The sequence below is a fragment of the Misgurnus anguillicaudatus genome, chromosome 15 (genome assembly GCF_027580225.2).
Source record: "Misgurnus anguillicaudatus chromosome 15, ASM2758022v2, whole genome shotgun sequence".
Taxonomy (NCBI): Eukaryota; Metazoa; Chordata; class Actinopteri; order Cypriniformes; family Cobitidae; genus Misgurnus; species Misgurnus anguillicaudatus.
The window spans coordinates 28876927-28902164 of record NC_073351.2 but is presented as its reverse complement, the minus strand read 5'-3'; the positions used below and the strand labels follow the sequence as shown (position 1 = coordinate 28902164).

Sequence of the window (25238 nt, the reverse complement as noted above, 5' to 3'; positions counted from 1 at the left end):
ACAGCGTTTCCTCTCAACAGCTGCTCCGTCACACACCATTTTTATTTTATTTTCCCTTCTCTTGTTGAATCCTGCTGTATATTGTCAATGCCAATGCAAGCTCTGCCCGAACCACATGACATGCTTAAATACTACATTTATGGTTCAACCGCATTCCCTCGAGTCTCTCTATCTCTCTCCATCACTGTGTGAGTGATAGGCTATACATGCATTTTTTAATAGTATACTACTTTTTTAATTCTGGAATATTTTTGGTGGAACATATGACAAAAAACAAGCAACACACAATGGCAAAGAGTGACAAACATTTTCCATTGTGTAGGGCCCTATAAAATCCGTTTTATTTTTTCCCAAATTCCGTTTTATTTTTTGCAAATTCCGTTTTATCCGTTTTAATTTTTGGCAATTATATTTTTTACCCTTTACTTTTATTTTAGTCATAAAAAGAGTGTGCCTTTAATGTTAATAATTAAAATGTAAATGATTTGGGGGGAAAACTGGATAACAGGCTTACTTAATGACTATAAAAGATGCATTTACACACGCACATACACACGCACGCGCGCGCGCACACACAACTCAATTCAATGCATTGTTTTTTAGTGTTGTTGCAGGAGGCTACAACAAGGTGTCAACGCAGTGGTGCCTTCAGAAGTGCCTTAAACACATCAATCCAGCGGAACGCGATCCATATTTTATACACAATCGCTTGAAATGCATATAACTTTACAAACATACACAGGATAGTGATCTGACTTAGGACAGCATGAGCACGCAGCTCTTTCCACGTGCGAGCGAAAGAGAGACAGAGAGCGGCGCCATGATGCAGATGATTATATTTTAAATGCGAGGGATAGTTAGTTTGCCTCAGCTCGCTTGAAATGCATAAAACTGAACAAATACATGAGGATTTGTGTTCGCACTTCGGACAGATGCGTGAGCGCGGGCAAGTGAGAGGTACAGTGATGATCAAAAACATGGATGAGAGACTGCATGTATCTTTGCGCTCACCGTGAACAGAGTGTTGACTAAACTTCCAAAATAACAGTTCTCCGGTCACATAAAAGTCATGTGAGACCTGCTCGGAACTAAGTGCTTAGCGTCGAATTTCTTAATTTTTTCGCTGACGAAAGCAGAGTCGTGGAGAGCCGCTTCACCAAGGTTTCAGTGTTTTGGAGGGGGTCTGAAACGACGGGAGGGGGTGTGTCGCCCAGATTTACTTCCCCCGGTCTGCATTTCCCCCAGACATACGTTCGTCTCCCACACAAAAACATAATTTTATTCAAAATATGTAAAATTCCGCAAAATTCCGCGTTAATACTAGATTCCATGTTAATTAGCCAATTCCGCGATTCCGTCCGCGATTCCGTGATCGCGGAAATTATAGGGCCCTATATTATCCCCTTCTGACATCACAAGGGGAGCCAAATTTTAATGACATATTTTTTCACGTGCTTGCACAGAATGGTTTACCAAAACTAAGTTACTGGGTTGTTCCCTTTCACATTTTCTAGGTTGATAGAAGCACTGATGACCAAATTATAGCACTTAAACATGAAAAAAGTCAGATTTTTATGATATGTCCCCTTTAATGGTCATACATTTCATAACACTTTCTTTACACTTTAGCCCGGAGTAGTTTGTTTGTTTATTACATGTACGAGAACGTACGCGCACGATCAAATGCACAGCATTGTTTATCTGACCCATACGTGTAAACAGACGTATGACGCATAAGCATTGCGACAAAATGCAATGCATCTCCTGGGTTTCATACTACATACTAGATTCTCATGTACGCCCATGCGCAACCTACGCGTGGTTACAAAAATCTGACTGTACTGTATCTCATTTCCTTAACGACCAATGCAATCTACCAAAAACGAAAGTTAGCGTAGGGTTTGAGACATGCTTTTTGAGAGTTTAAGTAATGGTGCAAATACCAGTAAACTGACAAGCGCAAACCTTGGTCAATCAGTTTGCGTGATTTATTTAAATACTCTCCTCCCATAAATTTTGCATCTGAAAGGGAAACTTCTACAAATGCATATGCAATAAGGTCAGTCGCAAAAACAATTGTGTCCATGTCTTTTCAGCTCTCATTTTTCACTGCACATCTTCGTGAATCCTGACCAGGGTTTCCCGCAGCACTTTGCAGTTCGGGCGGCCCGCCTAAGCTGGGAAACCCTCCCTGCCTTAACTAATCTCAGAGAATAGTGCGGACGCGCTTTACACCGCGAGCCACATGGCTGAAATGAGAGAAAGATGTGGTCCGTCATGTCTAGAGAATAGCCAGTTGATAAAACGCGTGTCCGTGAGAACTGTAAGTGGACTTATGTTTTTATTTAAGCCTGTTATTGTATTAGTCTATAGTTCTTGCAAATTTAAAGTAAGTTAACTGGTGATTTTGTTGTTTGAGCAACCTGCTAGCTAGGTTTCACGTGCCTGTTGATTCGATATAATTGTTGAGCACTCTTGCTCACGTTATTTATGTGAATTATTTACATGCTACAATAGTAACACTCCTTAAAAATAATGTAATTAATAGTGGGAAATAATCAGTTTTTACAATCTTTGCGCTATCGTTCGCCAGACATTCTACAACATCTGCTTCAGTTTGTGTTTAACCCTTTAGTTTCACTTCATCACGCAGCTTTTCCCATTAGAGGTATCTCTTAAAAACATTTAATTCAAAATTAAGTTTTATTTGAGTGTTTTTAATAAAAATATTTTAATTTTCATCATGACGCCCCTTTGATTGCCACGCCCACGGACACATTTTCTGCGGGAAACCCTGTTTTTTAATGGCTAGCACAAGCTGTTAATAAATCTGAAGTTGTTAATCTATTCAGAAGACGTTTTCAAGGTTTTTAACATTACGTGCTTTTATAGTACAGAGAACTCTGATATTTCACAAAATTACCCAATTAAAAACATATCATTTTGACCTCATAACAAAATAACCTTTCAGCAAGATAAATTGTATGGGTTTGAGATATAAATAGTCTGAACATATTATGAGGGTGAATATCATCTTGTTAACCTTGCCCGAAAGCAATTATTACAGCAATTAAAATATGTAGCACCTGTCTGCACAACACGGCTGCCTCATTTTAAAATCACTGATATTGAGGTCAAAACCCACACTGAGCTCAGCAAATCACATCACAGTATTTCTAAATTCGAGTAAATATCTCCAGCTGCTTTTCCTATTAAGACCAGTCATCCTCATTTGCTTGGCCTACATTCAGTAAACACACCAGCAGGGCTGCATACGCTGACCGTCTCTCTTCACTGGTCTGCTGTTGAGCTCTGGACAACGGGTGTGGAGCGCATTCAGTTCTCCCTCATTGAAAGTCTTATCCAAACACAGGCAGTGCATCACAACACATCCTGCCAAGCCAGCCTGGATGCTATTATTCTCCCATATGAAGAAACAAAGCATCACAGGATGAGAGGCAGGTTTCGTAAGACTTATGTAAATCCCTTTATGGATCTTCTAAATCAGACCACTTTCAAACACTCACCACACATCATCACGCGTCGTGATGATTAGGGTAGAGTATGTTACATCAAATGGTATACATTGAACACAACAAAATAAGTTTCAGATAAGTGCAGATATTAACAAGATGTTGCACTAGTATAAGTACAGTCGCTCTAGAAAAGAAAGTCCCACCTTCCAGTATTAAAGCAGCCAATGGTCATTTGTTAAATCACCTCATTAGAAAGCCATTGCAAAGGAAGTCTCACTGCAGGACTGAAACCAAAAATGTTTTACCTCCAGAACCTCCTCAGACAAAGTTCATTGGAGTGCGTCAATAAATCGGCTGTGTAGAGCCAAAGTCCCTGTAGGGAAGTCACACCAATAGGCCGCCATGTTTGCAATGCCTCTGGGCTAGGGGTGTGACGAGACACTTAATCCACGAGACGAGACGAGACACGAGATTGGGTTCACGAGAACGAGACGAGACGATATTTTTACACTTTTTAAGAAACCCTTGATGATAAAATAAATGAATAAGAAACTGAAATCATGTTATTTTTAAATGTTTAAACTAATCAAGGACTGGCCCTAACAATTATTTTACCAACTGATAATGACGTAATTTGTTATTTTTGGGTAATAAAAACAGACCCAAGTGAGCAGTAGCCTTTAAAATTACATAATAACGAAGATGCAATAATAATTGGTTCAAATAAAGTATTAAAACCAAGTTACATTAAACAACATTACATTAACAAACACATTACATTTGTGGTCTATAAATAAAAAGCATTATGCATATATTATAACAAATGCCTGCAGGGGGAGATAGTTGACTCGTCTCGCGGACGCTATCTTTACTTTCACTTTAGACGGAGAGAAACGCCTATTTTTTAGCCAAACAGTTTAAATCCATTTGAATATTTAATATACGTCCATTTCTTTATAATAGAAATGAACATGCAGACATTAAATCATGTAAACTCTGTGATGGTTTAATCTGCTGAGACTTCACATCTGATACTGATCACCAGACAAACACAATACGTCTCAGACTTCATACGAGCTCCCAAACGAACATTATTGGAAACCCAAACAAAAAAGCAAATGCAGTAAAAGACAGAATATAATGCATGCACTGTAAGAGGCTAATTACACCAACCACGCTTTAAACACTTGGAAACGCAAGGCGCGACGCACTGCCTTTTTTAAAAAAAGAGCAGTGCGAGTCGACGCGGCTTTTAAAGGCGGAGTCCACGATGTTTGAAAAACGCGTTGGAAAAGGAGACGGGCCGACTACCAAAACACACTTATAGCCAATCAAATCAAATCAAATGCCGGTTTGCGTATGTGTGGGGCGGGTCTATCAACAGAAGGTCCAGATTCTATTGGGGTAGGGGCGTGTTTGTTTAGGTGATTTCAAATATCAACATTGGCTTTCAAACATCATGGACTCCGCCTTTAATATTGCTAGGCAACCACCTAGTCAGCTGTCTTGTCAATCAAATATTGAAGCGTGAGCTCTTTTGCTGTTAACTGTCATATTAGCAGAAACTTTAAAAAGATGACGCTTGCTCTGACCTTGTTTGAGGGTGAGAGGTGCACAAACACGCAGGAGAGAGTGAGCGAGTGGAGTCCGGTTCTTCAAAGCAACTGTAAACTTCCCTCACCACAACGTAAGGCCCGCCCGCATCTCCCCTCATTCGAGTGGACAATGGAAAGACGCGAATGACTTCGGGCGCTTCTCCGCTCTCAGCGTTCCTTCAAAGGCGCGTGCTGCGGCCGCCGGTGTTGTGTCGAACTCAGTTCCCCCTATGTTTCCCTTTAGTGTAGTGCTTTATAGCGTTTTCATCACGTTACATTTAGAAAGATTAAAGAGTTGAATTGGTTATACTAAAAAGGCATAATATCATGTATTTTATAATACAATTTATTAAATATTTCATACATTTGACAGTTTTCTATTAGGGTATTTCTTTTAAAATATAGCCTGTCTTTTTCTTTTTTTTCCTTTACTGGTTGTTTTAAAAATGTAATGTTTGCATACATAATTAAATAAATATTATACATATAATATGATTCATACTGTAAAAATAATTTACTTACCATTAAGAACAATACAGATACATTACAGAAATGCACACATATACATCTCAGTAGCCAGTAAAACTTTAAATATATAAATAATAAAACCTATAACGTGATAAAAACGCCATAAAAACACTACACTGAAGGGGAAAATAGGGGGAACATAGGGGGAACAGACTTCGACACAACACCGGCAAAAACCGCATGGGGCTCAGCGCGCATAAACAGCGCGCAAACGCTCCATGCCCATAGAATATCATTTAAAAAAGGCGCCTGCAACTGCCATAAACGCTTTTGGTGTAACTGGCCCCTAAAAGGGTCAAACAGAAAGCTGCATCCTCCGGAGGTCGCATATGCAGGCTGCATACGTCATTAAGGTTTATTTCAGATCATTTACTGAGCATTACATTCGGAAGTCGTGAGCATATTACAACAATTTGCGATTAACTAAATTATTAGTAAACTTTATAATTGTGACCAGTCATGGAAAGTAGGGACACAAGTCGGATCTGGGGCATTTTGAGTTATTCATAGATTCTGAAAGTGCAGATTCTAAGCTTTCCAACGATGTGTAACACATGGAAATCTGATAAGATTTGGAGACGTTGTGGCCATTTGAATGTAACACATTCAAGAACGAGAATGCTGAGAAATTTGAGAAAGAAAAAAGTTAACACTTTCCCTTTTCCCTGGCTGGAGAGACAATAGGGCTCATTTACATCTCATTTAGCTAAGCCATACCCCCTGTAAAGCCGTTTTGAGATACAGAGGTTCTACCATCATATGTAGTATTTTATTACAGAAGTCCGAATGACAAAATGCAAAGATAAACAGGACTTTTAACGTTACCTTTGCGGGGATCACAAGTCGAATCCAGTCTGTTTCAGATGTGTGAATCATCCAATGATTTTTGTCCACAAATGCGTATAATCCGTGAAATATAGATATATAGTCTATTTCGCATGAACTTCTGGTAATACAATATAATATACAATCTGAGGACTATTTACATCGTAACATGTAAGGGTATATCAGATTACACTCCGGTATTTACGTTCCGTTAAACACATGAACCCGCCTTCAAAGTTTGTATTTAAAATAGATAATCCAAAAACAGCACCGTCGAAAACGTGAAGTCCTTAAGAGATGTTACCAATCGCTCGCTCGTTCCTCCATCAGCCAATGACTTCATGGAAAATATTGATAGACAAAACATGAAGCCAATTATATAAATAATACAACGATCTCTGTGTAACTTCTGTGTGTTTGGACAAATGGCAGTCGGCCGCATCACTGACTTTATGGGGCGCCGCAGTCGGATGACGTCAGAGTACCGCGAGAGTGAGTCGAAATTAAACTACTACGTAAGATTTCTTAAAGAGCTCTCGCGGTACTTTGACGTCATCCGACTGCGGCGCCCCATAAAGTCAGTGACGCGGCTGACGTATATGCGGTTGACTGTTATTTGTTCCGCCCCAGCTTCTTTTATATTTCTTTTGTTTTGTGCGCCCGAGCTTCATTTACAGTCTTGGGAGACGCACGCTATAAGTTTGAAAAAAAAAAATAAAACTCAGCAAACATGTCTTAAGGGACAGAGCAGCCACGTCACTACAGTCACGTGACTTCACGCTCGAGCCGGAAGAGAAGACAATGCTGAATAAAGTCGTAATTCTTGCTATTTTTGGACCAAACTGTATTTTCGATGCATCAACACAATTTTACTGACCCACTGATGTCACATGGACTACTTTGATAATGTTTTTATAACCTTTCTGGACATGGAAACCGTACATAGATTTTCAATGGAGGAGACAGAAAGCTCTCGGACTAAATCTAATGTTAAAACATCTTAAACTGTGTTCCGAAGATGAACGGAGGTCTTCCGAGTTTAGAACGACATAATGGTAAGTCATTAATGACATTATTTTCAGTTTTGGGCGAACTATCCTTATTCTGTAGTCACGCTGTTCCCTTTGGGGGCGGAGGCGAAAACACAAGCTTATACAGTATGTAAATATACACACAGACAATGACGCCCCCCGCTGCACGCTAGAATCTCCGGAAAACAAGCCTATTTTAACCGCAAAATGTACGCTTTTAAATATACATAAACTGCTATCTCAAACATGGAGAGGCTTCTTCGTGATCTCAACTAACAGATTCTGCAATAAAACGAAAATCACAAATTTTGAAAAAAAAAACTTTGTTTCTCATTTTCTCGAAACTTGTGCTGCCGACTTGTGTCCCTGGTTTCCGTGACGGGTCACAATTGTTAGTAGTCTCTAATAAGACAGTCTTTATGAAGTAAATGCAGTTTAAAAATGCGACCTCCGAAGGATGCAGTCTTTTATTTGAGAAACGGCCAGAATTTCACCTACACAAGAAATCTCGCGAGACACACTTAATCTCGCGATACATATTTAATCTCGCGAGATCTCGTCGCACGAGATCTCGTCACACCCCTACTCTGGGCAGTTATTTCAGTCATGCAAGACTAAAGTCATCTACTTGAAAGGGGACATATATCTGTTAAATAAATTGTGTGCTAAAATCCAACCTAAACAACATAAAACTATAAGATCCAATAAATAAATGATCCAACCTAAATTTGCACAAGGCAGGCTTCAACACAGCACCTTACCAAAACAGAAATTTCCATTTATAAAAATTCACGTAAAAATTAAAGCTGCAAGCAGCATTTGCCGGGTTTCGAGCATTAAGGCACGTCAAAGACGTCACACGTCGTCGACCAGGCTGATCCAGCATCCACAAAAACGAAAGAGATGGTCAGAAACAATTCATACAGACTATGTATGCTTAAACACACGTGCACCTATAGGACAAACATGTCACTTGCGTAATGTGAAGTCATTCGCTTGGGTTCAAGCGATTTGGGACCTTAAGAGCTTTAAGGGCATGCGTGTGTAGATTTGCTGCATTGTACAAAATAAATGATGAAAAGTAAGCTACCAGACACACGTGTTCATAGTTGTCAGCAAAAAAGGTGCTATCATTCAGTGAAATGTCTCCCTCTCTTCTCACGGAACATTGACAAACAGAACACTGAAGGAAATGTTTGTGGTGCTTGCAGTGGCAAAACTCGGGTCACAAAATGTTAAAATAGTGTTAATGAGTCAAAATAGCCGAACCCCATGTCTCTAAGATGTTCTGATACAGGGATACAGCTCTTGCTAAATGGTTGCTAGGGTATTCTCTTTGGTTGCTAGGGAGTGAACTGCAATCCACCAATGATTATACTCAAAAGCCATGAAAGGCACAATCTATGATGACTCATGATTTTAGATGTAAGGTTGCACTATTTTTAAGTGAAAATAACAAATAACCACTAGGTGGCGCTATGACAAACTCGTGCATGCAACCTCGGGTCATGACTGTGTTACATGTAGCTAGAATCATGTCTATTCACTTTATTTTAGTAAAGAAACAATTGTATGACCATTGGGCTCACTCAATGTCAAAGGTTTTGTTCAATTATGAGGCCAACTAGTGGTGTAGGCAAACAATTTTTTTTTATTGCCTCAGACTCTGTTCAGACATCAGCGTATCAAATCTGGTAAAAAAATGTCATTTCGTTGCGGAGTTATAACCATTTATGTGTAAAAAACATATAATTTGGAGATAATTTTTGGTTTTTTGCAATTTTTGGCCATTTCTGATGGAAATTTTAACATAACGCCAATAGAGTTTTTTGTTCAGAAGGTAAAGTTAATTTCTTCCTATGGTCGTTTCGAGTCGATCGGAATAACCCTCGCGGAGTTATTCACGCGTGTTTTGTAAGCGCTATTTTTGCTGTGCAGAACTAACGGTAAGGCGAAATCTGGCATGATTGGTATCGTAGGACTCGGAAACAATTCAGGATGCTAAAAAACCAACTCCCATTAAAATCTCTTCACCACAGATAAAGTTATAGGCAAGAAAGTTGTAACCATTGCATAATCACAGTATTTAGTGCCATTTTCCCAGTTATAGCGCCATCTAGTGTCTGATCGGCGAGCTTTTTATATCACGACCTTAGACCGATGGCCTACACATATGATTCAAGCCCCATGATGATATCTCAAACGCCTCTCGAGTTATGGCCGTTTAAATGTTTTAAGCTCCGCCCAGTTCGGTTCTTGGCCACTCCTTGCGTGTTTGAATACAAATGTCAACTTTTTTTTGATAATTATTCATATTCACACTCCACAGAATCAACCAGCCTTGGTTAGGTTCGGATCGGGCGAAAAACCTATGACTAGTTCGCAAAAGTAGGTTTTGAAGGTTATCGCCAATAACTCACGAACCGTTTGATTGACAGCAATGCTTCAATAGGCAAAGTTGTTCACCAGGGGCAGATCTATCATATGATGTCATGTTTGTGTGTGTATTTCAAACGTCACGTGATACACGCACCGAAATATGGTATTACGCCCCCTAGTGGCCAAATGACACCGTAATTCTTACAGACCTTCAGGAGCAGTACACAAAGAAGCACAGTGCGTTTCGTTCCAATCGACCTTCGTTAACCCTGTCAAATCGGTCCTCAACCTTCATTGGCCGATGACGGCCATGTTTTTGGAGATACGCCAATGTCCTTCCAGACCCTCATGGCACATTGCACAAAGACACACCATAGCAAATATTAAGTGTATCGGGCTAACGGTTGTGTAGTAATAGCCATTCCCGAGCTAAAGCCTGTAATAGCGCCACCTAGTGGCCAAAATCTGCATCTTTTTTACTGTCACACCGGAGTGAGCTGGTACACATGTGTACCAAACCTCGTTAAGATATCTCAAACCGTTCACGAGTTATAGCCATTTCAGTGACGATAGACTACTTCCTGTATGGAGTTTTGGCGCCCCTTAGTGACCCTGAAGCGAAATTTCAAATTCTGTTCGATAATTATTTACCTACTCACTCCACAGATTTCTCCTGCGTTGGAACGATTCCAATCGGGCGAAAAACCTAGGACTAGTTCATTTTGGCTAGAAATGCATATTATGCAAATTAGCGAAAATTTTGCATACCGGAAATGAAATCGGAGATATACATTTTTTAAGTTTGGAGCCAGGGATTACAATGGTACCAAATACTTGAGTGTCTGATGTCCGGTTGTAGGAGTTATGAGCCCCAACGCGTCGGGCATTGCTATAGCGCCACCTATGGGCCGATTTGGCTGATTCGCTGTATCTGAGTAGCGAGCTGATATACAACCAGTTGACCAAGTGGCAAGTTTCTATGACTTACGGTTTGTGCTGGGCGACGCGTTTTATGGCGGAAAAATAATAATAATAATAATAATAATAATAATAATAAAACAGACAAATACAATAGGTTTTCAGCACTTCGTGCTCGAAACCCTAAATATAATATCAAGCCGAACAAGAGGACAAAAGGAAATAAAGTTGAGCTTGGATAAGCAGTTTAGAAAACTTAGGAAGACCTCATGATTTAATTCAGACGAAATAATCCAAAAGTTAAAGCAAAAAAGCTATGTTTTCACTCTCTTCTTGAGAAATACTGTACACAACTAGATCACTGAATAAAATCTGAGTGCTGCTTGCGATGGCAAATCTTGGGACACTAAATGTTACAACAAGGTAAGTCAAAGGATGCAGATCTGATGCAGAGATATAGCTCTTGCAAAATAAGGTATTCTCATTGGTTGCTAGAAAGTGAATTGGAATCCATCAATGATTATACTCCACGCCATGAAAGGAATAATCCATAGCTAGTTTCATGATTATACATGTTATTTTAGCGAATGAAACCATTATTGTATGACCATAGGGCTTGCTTGAGGTCAAAGGTTTTGTTCAATTATAAGGCCAACTAGTGGTGTAGGCATACCATAAATTTTTGTGTGGCCTCAGACTCTGCCCATACATCAGTGCATCAAATATGGTACTCGTTGCAGAGTAATCAACATTTATGTCTAAAAATACACACAAAAAAATTTACTTTTTGTTTTTTGCAATTTTCAGCCATTTCTGATCATAATTTTAATGTGACGCCAATAGAGTTTTTTGTTCAGTTTTTCCATACGTTGGTTTTAAGTCGATGTTGAAATAAACTTGCGGAGATAACCACGTGTTTATTTTAAAGCAACACTAAATAGTTTTTTACCTTAAAATGACTTTCCAAAAAAGTTTCAGTCGTTCATCCACTTGAAATAGGGTGAACGGCACTTTCACATTCGCTTTGCAGCCCTCTATCGGCCAAAACCGCACTAAAGAAGTTTCTAGGGATGCTCCAATCAATGCCGATCTCCACTAAAAATATGTGGCCGATCACTATTCTGAATCGGACAGCCGGTCTTATTCACAGCTATTTTATGTAGCCTACTACGGCTTTTTGATAAGTCCTTATCGATCTAAAATCACTGTTAGTTTGAGTCGTTTATAACATGCATTTGAAAAAGCAACACTCGTCAACCATAATTATTAAACATATTCTTTATTATCATGAAAATACCCGACAAGGTTTGAAGAACAGCAATATAAATATATCCTTAAGACATTTCCTGGAGCTGCTTGTCATCATAGCTGCGTGTGTATTGTTCTTTGTCTACAGCGCATTTTGAGTTTCTGCACGAGAAGAAACCTAATTTATAATCTTCAGCCAATTATATATCACATTTACATGTATGCATTTGGCAAATGTTGTTATCCAGAGTAACTTACAGTGGACTACCAGTGTATATATTATCAATATGTGTATTCCCAGGATCAATCCCAATGCACTACAAACACAATGTTCCACCAACACAGTCAAACCTGAACTACAATATCCTGCATGGAAATACTTCTTTCAGGTGTAATACATAAAATATATATAGTGACAGATATAGTCCATGCTATGTTGAAATGCATTTAAATATGTCATCTACCACGCTCATCTCTGGACAGTGAAATACAGGACTGCTGTATATCTGAAAGTCCATTTCATTTTCCTGTGATTTCTTCAAGGATGTGTCATATCAATCAGTAACACAGGCTATTCACAACGCTGAGAAGTGAGGGATGGCATAGGCTGAAAATGCTCTGTGACTTAGGACATCACTCATGGGAGGTCAGTGAATGACGCTGCTCTGGCCAGATGGCTGAAAGCTCAGATGTAGAAGCAGATATATAGTCACACAAGGAAACAATGTCTAGCTCATGTCTAGAAACTTTAGTTTGTTGTAAAAGTGCTACTTAGGATACAAAAACCAGATTGTACTTTTAAACAAAAATAAAAGATTGCGCCAGATTGTGATGCAACAACAAAGAGGTGGTAAAAGCGAAAAGACAGATGCAGAAAACTCTGTATGCTGCCAGGTGCTGTCTAAATATCAGTAAATCAATCGATATACCCATGAAACGAATGTGATCCAAATAGTATCACAGAATCTATGTAGGTATCGCTATAACATTGTAGCGCTCTCTGATAGATTTGATATACATGTATCGCATTGTGAAGAGATGACTGATTTACCAACAGTGCCCTATAGGCGCATTGAATTGAATATGGTCTTGTTCAAATCAAGACTAAAAACCAGAAAGTGTTCAAATACAGTATTTGCCAAAGTTCTCACTCGACCAGCTGTTTTCCTCTCACACTGGCAATGGAGCAGACTGCACATGCAAGCACAGCTAATAAATTGACATAAAAGCGAGGAAAACTTTTTTGGCCAAGCAAGCTTCTGAACACATTTTTAAAGGAAGCTAAAAGAGGTGATAAGGATTATGGGAATGCATATGGAGGTGGTTCGAACTGTTTTAAAGACAAGGCTTCAGTTCATCTGCATTGCAAATGTTTTATGTACGAATGACCGAAACCAGATTGTGCTTTTAACTCTCGCTGGCTTCATTTACTGGCACTGTTGGGGAGTTTTATAGTATTTGCTATACGAGGTGTGAATCTCAAATCATCCTGTTCACATATCTGACAAAAGTGGCTCGAATATTCATACTATTTTGGATTCTAGGACGAACAAATGTAACCATACTGACAGCGAATGAGGTAAATATCAAATATGGAAACTTGAATTACACCAAGTCACTTCAAATGTAATAAAAAGCAGTATATGTGAACATAACCTTATGAAGGACAACAGTACTCACAATTGTAGTGTAAATTTAATATAGCCCAGTCAAGAAATACATGGACCAGGGGTCTTCAACCTTTTTGTAAGCAAGGGCTACCCCAAGTTAAAACAGTCTGGAGGGCTACTTTTTGAAATAGTCTATACTCAAAATAGTCTATTTTACTTGTTGATTTGTTTTATCGTTGTTTAAAATGTTAACATGCATAAAAAAGCCAACCTAACATAAAAATATGTAATAAAAAATTGAGGCTATTAATAGAATGTGCTTAGGTGGGCAACTCACAGATATAGTATACAGTATATAGGAATAGTATAGCATAGCATAACATAGCATATTTGCTGCAATATTTGCTGGGTCAGTGACAAAAATGGTTTGGCAAGATGAGAAAATCAAAAACCTTGTTTTAAAAGCATGCATCAGGTTTATTTCATTGCACATCGTGTATTCATGTTAATTTCATGCAATAAAAAATTAAATTTGCACCATTTTTATGAAAGTTAAGACTGAATGGACCTGAAAATGTCAAATGATGTAACCGCTAAAATGAGAAATATTAAATATTTAATCCACCTTGATGGCATGTAATCATCAAAAAAAAATCATTTTAAAATATAATTTTATTAGTTATTTCTACATGTAAATTCAAATGTGTTTTTGTAATATTTGTCCTGACATATGCTAAAAACAGCTCTGTTTTCTAAATAATCTTTGACAAATGATGTAAAAATTTATTTAAAAAAAAAATCATATTACACTAAAGTAGATGCTTATATTTTATTCCACTTTTTTATGAATATATTTATATTTTCATTAAAAAAATACCAGTTACACCAATTTATATAGACCGGTTACACCACATTGACATTTTTGCAATTATCCCCCAAATATTCTTTTAAAATAAAAATGAAATAAAACCAGAAATTTTAGACTTGGTCCTCAAAAAAGAGAATGTATGCAAGTAATCTGCATGCTAATTTATTTTGAAATTTTAACCCTTTAAAAAATAATGTCACGTCACTGACCCTGCTTCAACTCTCTGCACTTACAAAACTTTTGATACATTTCTGTGAACAAATACACGTTTACCAAGCAGCTCAGTAAACGTAGTGAAAAGACAGTAAGTTTTCATCTCTTAACACATCACCTGCTAGACCTTACATCACCAGATAATGATAACTGTCAAAAGACAAAATTACACAGCATGTCTTTCAACAAATGCCACACCTTCAAACAGAAAACAAAGTCTCTTCAAACAGCCATTAGCAACATGCCAATTATAAAGAAGAACATACAGGACTATACACTGTATCCAAAAACATAAGAGACAAACATAAGCTGTGTCTCTAATCAAGTGCTACTACCTTCTAAAGACACAACCTCAAAAGGCGAGCACTCGGTCTTCGAAGGTGGCAGCCTCCGAAGTCCACAAAGTGAACTGAAATAAGATGGTCTAGCCTTCTGAGGACCCATAATATGCATCACCTGCTGTACGCGCCCACCGCACCCATCAGCAGGACACAGCGGCAACGTTTCTGACTTTTTGAAATAAATATATTAATTTATTTTAGAAAATATGGCTGATGTAGACTAAACTAACAGTCTATTAAATTAATCAACCGTAGAAATATACGCAACATACACAAAATAATATTAATACAAAACATAAATTATAATACTAAATCAGTGACAAGAAACTTTTCTGCTAAATACACACTTTTATTTAATAAAGGTTTAAATGATTATTTTACATATCCAGCCGTTATAAACAGCAGTTACAGGCGCACAATGAATCTTGTGAAAGCCTAGGCTGTGAAGGATTAATTTGTTCTATACTTAACAGTGTGGAGAAATAAGGAGGCAGTTTGAGGCTTCATTTTAAGCATCCTTCGAATTAGGACGGCCTTAGGGGTCGATCACACCAAAAGCGTTTATGGCAGTTGCAGGCGCCTTTTTTGAATGATATTCTATGGGCAGGGAGCGTTTGCACTTTTGAAGGAGTGTTGAGAGCGGAGAAGCGCCTGACGTCATTCGCGTCTTTCCATAGTCCAATCGAATGAGGAGAGAGGCGGGCCTTACGTTGTGGTGACGAAGGTTTACAGTTGCTTTGAAGAACCGGACTCCACTCGCTCACACTCTCCTGCATGTTTGTGCACCTCTCATCCTCAAACAAGGTCAGAGCAAGTGCCCTCTTTTTAAAGTTTCTGCTAATATGGCAGTTAACAGCAAAAGAGCGCTCACGCTTCAATATTTGATTGACAAGACAGCTGACTCGGTGGTTGCTTAGCAATATAAAAGGCTCTTTTGCGTTTCCAAGCGTTTAAAGCACGTTTGGTGTGATTAGAAACAGACGGATCAGCTTAACTGTCCGTCTGTTAGCTGGCATGATATGTCTAGATCACATATATCCCAGAACTTCGAGTCGATCTTACCAGAATATCAACACATTTCAACTGTATCTGTTCCCCGAACAAGCAAATACAGAGCACCGCTTGCCACATCACGTACAAATTTGACCAACATAAAATTAGAAAACAGTACATTACAAGATGAACCTCGAATGTTAAAATTCGGCCTTCTTAACATTAGATCGCTTACCAATAAAGAACCTATTGTTAATGAAATAATTAATGACCAAAACTTAGATGCACTCTGTTTAACAGAAACCTGGCTTAAAGCAGACGACTACATTAGTTTAAACGAATCCACCCCACAAGACTATTATTATAAACACGAACCTAGGTTAAAGGGGAGAGGGGGTGGTGTAGCTACAATATACAACAAAATTTTTAAAGTAAACCGAAAATCTGAACTAAAATTTAAATCATTTGAACTAATGTTGTTAAATATGGAAATAACTGATCGTAACCACAAACAGCTCTCTTTTGCCTTAGCTACAATCTATAGACCTCCGGGCCACCATGCAGATTTCCTTAAAGAAATAGCAGATTTTCTGTCTGAGCTTGTAGTCACTGTAGATAAAGCTCTTATCGTTGGTGATTTTAATATTCATGTGGATAACCATAAAGATGCATTAGGACGTGCGTTTATGGACGTTCTAAATTCTCTCAATATTAGACAAAACGTGACAGGGCCAACGCATACTCGTAAGCACACATTAGACTTAATTCTGTCACTCGGGCTTAATATTAATGACATCAAAATATCACCTCAGAGTGATGCAGTTTCTGACCATTACCTTGTGTCATACACTGTACTTCTAGATAGGATCACTCAATCCACAACATGCTACAGATTAGCCAGAACAATAATTTCCACCACTAAAGATAGCTTTATTAGCACTCTTCCAGACCTGTCCCAAATTAAACATGCAGATAACTGTGATGATCTAGATATTGTAATAGAAAACCTAAACAATGTCTGTTCTAACACATTGGATGCCGTTGCTCCCATTCGAAAAAAGAGAATCAAAGAAAAGCCGCCAGCTCCATGGTATGATCATCACACCGCAGCTCTTAAAAAGGCAACTAGGAAAATGGAAAGAAATTATAGAAGCACAAAATTAGAAGTATGGCGTGCAGCATGGAAAGATAGTGTTAAACACTACAGACAGGCTATTAAAACCGCCAGATCTACCTATCTTAGCAAGCTTATAAATGAGAATCATAATAACCCTCGTTTCCTCTTTGGCACCGTTGCAAAACTGACTAGAAACAAAGAACAAACAGAAACCAATAGTAAACTCCAACACAATAGTAACGACTTCATGAACTTCTTTTCTAACAAAATTACGGCTATAAGGGAAAACATCGTAGCTACACAGGCAGCCACCACTCTACCCGTTAGTTCACTTAACACTAGACTACCACACGAACATCTTGATTCATTTAAACCTACTACAATAGAAGAGCTCTCTAAACTAGTAACGTCATCCAAATCATCGTCCTGTATATTAGACCCCGTTCCCACAAAACTACTTAAAGAGGTATTTCCTGTAGTGTCAACCCCGGTTCTAAATATCTTTAACTCATCGCTAGAAATAGGATACGTTCCAACATCTTTCAAACTATCTCAAATCTCCCTTTTCTTTCGAAAATATTAGAAAAGGTAGTGGCAAGCCAGTTACGCACATTTTTGACAAATAATAGTACATATGAAAAGTTCCAATCAGGATTCAGGCCCCACCATAGCACAGAGACAGCGTTGCTTAGAGTTACAAATGACCTCCTATTAACATCCGATCGTGGTGAAATCTCAATTCTTATATTATTAGACCTTAGTGCAGCCTTTGACACAATAGATCATACAATCTTACTCAATAGACTAGAAAACTATGTTGGTATCAGTGGTCAGGCGCTAGCATGGTTTAGGTCGTATCTAACCAATCGCTATCACTTTGTTTATGTAAACGAGGAAGAGTCATATCACTCCCTGGTTAAATACGGTGTACCGCAGGGATCGGTTTTAGGTCCTATCCTGTTCTCGTTATACATGTTACCTCTAGGAGACATTATCAGGAAACATAACATAAGTTTTCACTGCTATGCGGATGATACCCAGCTTTACATCTCCTCACATCCCAGCGAAACACACACGTTTTCTAAGCTAACAGACTGCCTTAGCGATGTTAGTGACTGGATGGCACATAACTTTCTTAAGCTGAACTCCAATAAGACAGAGATACTTATTATTGAACCGAATCGCTACAAACATAATATGTCAGATTACACGTTGCACATAGATGGCTGCACTGTGGTGCCATCTTCCACGGTAAGGAACTTAGGTGTGATGTTCGACAGCAACTTATCCTTCGATAGTCATATCGCCAACGTCTGCCGTACAGCTTTCTTCCACCTTAGAAATATCTCGAAAATACGCCATATACTGTCTACATCTGACGCAGAGAAGCTTATCCATGCTTTTATGACCTCTAGAATAGACTATTGTAACTCGCTACTCGGGGGATGCCATGCAAATCAAGTAAACAAGCTTCAGCTAGTTCAAAACGCTTCCGCAAGGGTACTTACTCGATCTAAAAAGTACGACCACATAAGCCCAATTCTGGCATCTTTACACTGGCTACCAGTTAAATATCGCATACAATTTAAAATATCACTACTCACCTACAAAGCTTTAAATGGCCTAGCACCCTCATACCTTAGAGAATTACTATCAGAATACAATCCATCACGCACACTACGGTCACAAAATTCTGGTCTCTTGATTATCCCTAGACTATCAAAAGTGTCTAAAAGTGGAAGGTCATTTTCCTACTTAGCCTCTAAGCTCTGGAATGATTTACCAACCGATGTCCGAGAATCAGACACAGTCGATAATTTTAAATCTAGACTTAAAACTTTTCTCTTCAACAAAGCATTCGCATAATTTGTCTAGTAAAAGTACTTAACTCGAAATAGTTATTCGTACCGAACAAAGCACTCGCGGTCATAAAACAGACCAACCAAATAAATAAATAAAAACCTTATCTTAACGTATAGTCGGATTGCGATTTTGGAACTTTCGTGTTCTTGTGAATAGTATGCCATACAAACCCGTTTGCCACTGATCGTGCATTAACGGCGTCAGTGGGGCATCCAGCCTTAGTCAAACGGGTTGGCACGTATGGTTGGGTTGGGCTTTTGGCGCTTTCTTTATATTGCGAATACTATGCCATACAGACCCGTTTGCCACTGAACCTGCATTAACGACGACAGTGGGGCTTCCAGCCTTAGTCAAACGGGTTGGCGCGTATGGTCGGGTTGCGATTTTGGCGCTTTTTTGTGTCTTGTGAATAGTATGCCATACAGACCCGTTTGCCACTGAACCTGCATTAACGACGACAGTGGGGCCTCCAGCCTTAGTCAAACGGGTTGACACGTATGGTCAGGTTGCGATGTTGGGGTTGTCTCATGATCTTGCCAATACCATGCAATACAGACCCGTTTGCCACTGAACCTGCATTAACGACGACAGTGGGGTTACAGGCCTTAGTCAAACGGGTCGACAGGTTTCATTTTCTCTTTCTCTTAAAAATCAGAAGGTGACCCTTAGTTACCATATATACCGTCGCAGTGAGCCCCCAATTTGCAAAATCCTCAACTGTGGATAATATAATTATGCCGCAATAGTTAGTCTGTCTGAAACTAAGCTGATTAAACCACATCACTGTGTGACACTTGCATTACATGTGAACGGCCCCTACGCTAATATGATTTTGTTTTTCTCTCCCTGTCCTGTCCTCGACCCTGAGGACAATGGGACAAACAGACCCAGTTCCGGTAGATGTGAAAGTCGACTCACCTCTGATCTACTAGTCGTCCATCACTGTGATGCCCAGCTGATGCCTGACCAACGACCACCGGCAGAACCCGCTTAAACCCCGCTTAATCCCCGCTTAATCTCCTTATCCGTTTATATGTGTTTATATACATATATATCTCCCAAGGGTTTTTCCCTCCTAGGACTTTTTATTTTTTTTCCTCGGCTCAACAACCCGGGGTTTTTGTTTTTTTTCTCCTAGGGGGTTTTTACCCCGGGGAGGTAGCCTGCTTGGGCTTAATTTAGCATCTTCTCCTAGACGTTACATTAGTAATACGCTCGTTCATAATGTCGAGTCATAGCCTCAGCAAATTTGACAGCTTATGCTATTGTGTATTATGTTGTGCTATCTGTCATTTTTCTGTGCTTTTACTGCTTCTATTAATGTAAAGCTGCTTTGAAACAATTGAGTATTGTGAAAAGCGCTATATAAATAAAATTGAATTGAATTGAATTAGCCCCTTAGTAGCCATAAGTCGCGCTGCTGTGACGCAATCAGTCTTACTGTGTGTTCACACCAGATGTGGAAGAGGCGTCAAAAACATGCTATGCGCGCGTAGTTGGACGCTTGAACATTTTGAGTATACACACTTCATTCGCACGTGAAAGTCGCATGTGAAATTCTAGTAATTTGAGACAATATAGTGCAAATTGAGTAAACTTACCAGACTGTTCGACCTCCTCACTCACTTTCTTTCAAACAAGATCCTTTAAATTCCTGTAAAAGTACGAAGATGTCTCGTAAAGCGACGATGATTGTCCTCCATTGTTGTTTAGTTTTTCCACCTCTGCGCGCTTCCTGTGATCAAGTCATTACTAGAGCAACTCCAGATTGGTTATCGCGGCACGAAATCCCCCAAAGTTTAGATTTTTTAACTCACACGTTTTTACGCATTAACGCTAAATTTGCCCCCCGCGCCGCATCATTCGCGTTTACCACGCCGCAAGATGCCTATTCGTGTCTTTGCATTGACTTAACATGTAAATCACTTGCACTCGCGCCACCTCTTCCGCGTCTGGGGTGAACGCACCATTAGAATACATTCTTAGAAGGTCGCAGTCTTCGAATTGGGACACATAATTACAGAAATCTAGGCATATTAAGTGAATCATTGCATATCCATACTGACTGCTGAGCCAATGTGCCACACATCTGTAAAACTAAATATATCGAAATAAAGAGTGCTAATGACATAAAAACTAGGTTTGTCTCTCAAAGCTTCACAAACAAGATTAAAAATTACAATATTCAATTTTCAAAGACTGGAAGCCGGATTTACAGATAGCAATATACATAACTGGAATTAAATGCCTTAAACATTTTACATTGTGTTAAATAATCTGTAATGTCGAAGTTTCTAAAATTATCAACCTCTTACACAGCTTATTATACTGTACTACTGTATGTCAGGACTTGCCTTTAGACACCTGACTAGAGACAGTGACCACAAGCCCCAGCCTGCTATTCTTAAACATAAGCCTGGATAAAAAAGAAACTCACTCACGGAGGAAACAGGAAAACAGAAATCAGGAATTGTGCATAACAGATGCGTACCAAGTGCTGATTACCGCAAGTATGGAGAATATGGTATTGATATCCCCACTCCAACCACTTCAAGAAAAGTGGTTCATCTATAGTAAAGAAAACCACATGATCTGAAATTTCACCTGAGGACAGCTAAATATGAAAAACATCTCTGTTTCAGATGCATTCCTGTAATGCCAAATGGCAAATACAAATGTCTAAAAACAAAAATGACAGGGCAGGAAGAATTAATGAATGTGTCTTGGGAAACTCATACATTTGTGAGCAGCATTCGATCTGCTGTTATGTCCAGTAATGCGATACAGGAGAAAGCTCAGGAATGAATTAGTGTGATTGAGAAATAAATGATCCGGGAGTATCGGCTCTGGCGGGACACGGGGCAATCGAAAAGCTTTCTGCTGCCGTCTGATACGCTAATGACCGCATTAAAGCCACGTCATACATAGTTAATATCAGGGCGACAGACGCGGCCTCACGGCTGCCAAATAAATCGCCTTCAGCCACACTCGTAAGATCCCATGCCTTCTGGAATGCCGGGAAAAGGTCCAAAAACTGCATGTTTTTAAAAAGGTAAATCAAAGGCAAAATGGGAAATGCATGAGTTACGCATTCAGGAAACTGAGATATAAATCTTTTAGATATTTGAAACGCTATAAGTTACTGGTTTGCTAAGACTGTAACAGGTTTAAACATATCTTTAACACCATTCACTACTTTGTCAAACCAGTCTGTCACACCCAAAAATTACATATTAAAAGGAATACATCAACCATATTTGTGCCATTCTTTGCCAGTCCCCATATTGTTCAAAATCTGCATGACTGCCTTCACTCCGTAGAAAACAAAATATACGATTTTTAAAACATACTGACACTCTTATCCATACATTTTTGCTCACACCTAAAAAGTGGCAATTTTAACATGCTAAATTAATTATCGATGGTATATTTTGAGCTAAATCTTCCAATACACACTCTGGGGACTTTTTTATCTTGTAAACTGGGGCACAATAAGTGACCTTTGAGTTGCCGGGAGCTCTCCAATATGACGAAGAAGTCTTCTGAAGCAATATAACAAGTTTGTGTGAAGACCAGATACAGTAATTTTTTTTAGTGGGCAGGATGTTCTTCAAAATGCACCTTTTGTGTTATCTAGAAGAAAAAAAGGCATACAGGATCGGAATGATATGAGGATAAGTAAATTAATATTCTTGGGGGTAACAAAACAATGTATTTCACTGTGATAATTGTCCATTGAAGAAGACCAGGATTTTGTGATAAAGGCCATGCAATATGTCTTTAGCGGCCACATTGAAGTAGTAATTAAAAAAAATCCAGCATGTAAGCCTCACAAAAGTGCTTTTGAACAGACTGCTGGCAGAGAGGGAATTGAGGGATGATTGGGCCTTGCAAATTAGCTGCCTTTGTGTGCAGATAGCTGGGTTTTATTTAGGTAGTGAGGGTGGCTCTCCAGGGTCCTATTCACCACACCACTGTGCTCATATGAAGGGGCATCAGAAGTCCAATTTTTAGTTTCAATTTATTGTGTAAGAAAAGATTTCACAAACTCGGGTTTGTGAACCCCTGGTGGTTTGGAAGGGAATTGCAGGAGGTTCATGAGTTGATGAAAAACAATTAAAGGTGCAATGTGTAACTTTTAGAAGGATCTCTTGACAGAAATGTAATATACATAACTATATTATCAGTGGGGTATAAAGACCTTACAAAATGAATTGTAGTGTTTATATTACTTTAAAATGTTTTTATCTACACACACTGCCGGTGCCCTTACATGAAAGTCATTCAAAGTCATTTTAAACACACGCGGGCCCATCTTATCGTTGTTCGGAATGAGATGTGTTGACTTTACCCGGGCTGTGTAGACCTTTCGGTAGATTCAACCGAACGCATGGTGACATTAAACGATTGGTCATGCAAATGAGTGGTAAAAACTTGATCACGCAATCCAAATTTTTTTCACAGGTTCCTGCACATGCATGAGTAATACCTGTAAAAAAAAACATTTTGGTCGCAGTCTACAGTCTGCCCTTGGTGCCCCCCCATTGCCTGGTGCTTCAGGGGACTCACCCAATCTCGTCTATGGATAATCCCGCCCTGGAAGGTCACCATCATGTTTCCACATGATAAATCACATGGGATTGTCATGCGCATCTCTTCAGTAAAGCCGGTTCTTGATTAGTAGTAACATCACCTGCTTTCAGATGGAGCGGCATTTACTACACAAAGCCGTAGTTCACTGCCAACCTGGGCAATATCGCATTCATTATCGCAGGTGATACGTCCATGATAATAAAAGCGAAATTGCCCCGATGCGCATGACAATCGCATGAGATTTATCCTGCAGCCCAAGTTTCTACAAAATACATAACCAACAAACTCTTCTACAGAGCGCGTTTCTTCCTCAGACGACAACATGTTTGTCCTGTTGCAGCTACGGTAGCTTCTCATTGCTTTTGAAATTGATGTTTGTTGCAATTCGCAATCTTACCGCTAGATGCTGCTGAAAAACCCATTCTGTACCTTTAAATCATAAAATGAAAATAAATAATTTTTTATTATATAGAACATTTAATAACAATTAATAATATATATTATTTGTTTAACCTGCATTTCATGTGACCATGACACAACAATATATCAGAAAACTAAGAACTAATGCAAAATGGACAGATAAAATAAAATTACTAGATGGTAGGGCTGTGACGGATCACAAAACTCACGGTTTGGATCACATTACGGTTTTTGAGGCACGGATCGGATCATTTTTCAGATTAGCAAAAAACGGGTGGGAAAAATCTTCTAACAAATAAAGAAATTACAAACATTTAAAAAAAGAACAAAGTTGCACATTAAGTAAGGTCTAAAATTAGCATTATGTACAGAAATCAAATTAAATGAATAATAACACTGTCTTTATTGTACAAATTAAATATTATTATATTTTTTTAGAGCCACAGAAGTGATTTTCTTTTTGTCTTGTGTTGTTTGATTAACATTAATGACACAGACTTAAATAGGTTAATTGAGGTTACTGTCTCTTTAAGAACAAATAAGCACAGACTGGTTTCTGACTCTATAATTCACTTAAGACATAAACAAATGTTTTTATTAGAAAAAGAAAACTGAGATCATTTTGTGTTTGTACGTGCCCTGTCAAGAACAGAAAGATTTTATATTGGCTTACTTTTTGAAACGCGTCTCCGTATATGCACTACTAAGGGCACTTAAATGTGTGCACACACACAGGTGGAGGGCGAATTCCATTATGTCTGACTGAAGCTGGAACGGACACATTAAACCGCATGTGCGTACAGAAATCTGCTCACTTTAGCGACTTTTTGTGGTTAAATTGTTTTAAAACACTTATATGTTAACATTTGCAAGCCTTAGAAACACGTGCAAATGATAAACTTTCCCTATTTAAATTAGCATATTAATCCGCAAACCGCATGCAAGCCGAACCGCGGGTCAACTGCGATCCGTCACACCATTACTAGATAATATTTTTACTATGTAAAATACTACTGATAAAAACTTTAAAATGGATGGAAAAAAATGTTTTGTAGTTAAACATGCACATGTGCTATTAAATGATTGAAATACTAACCAACAATTTCAAGGGGTACTTCAAGTAAATAAAAAGACTTAAATAAGAAAAACAAAGTTGCACAACTTTCTAAAGACTGTGTAATAGCTACTTGGACAAGTTTAGCTGGTTTCAGTCTATAATA

The 25238-nt window shown here is 38.7% G+C and overlaps 1 protein-coding gene across 5 annotated transcripts in view; it reads right to left on the bottom strand.

The window, feature by feature from the left end:
• The window catches only part of tspan9a (tetraspanin 9a), a 261891-nt gene that overhangs the window by 229080 nt on the left and 7573 nt on the right, over window positions 1-25238 (bottom strand). The window lies entirely within an intron of this gene.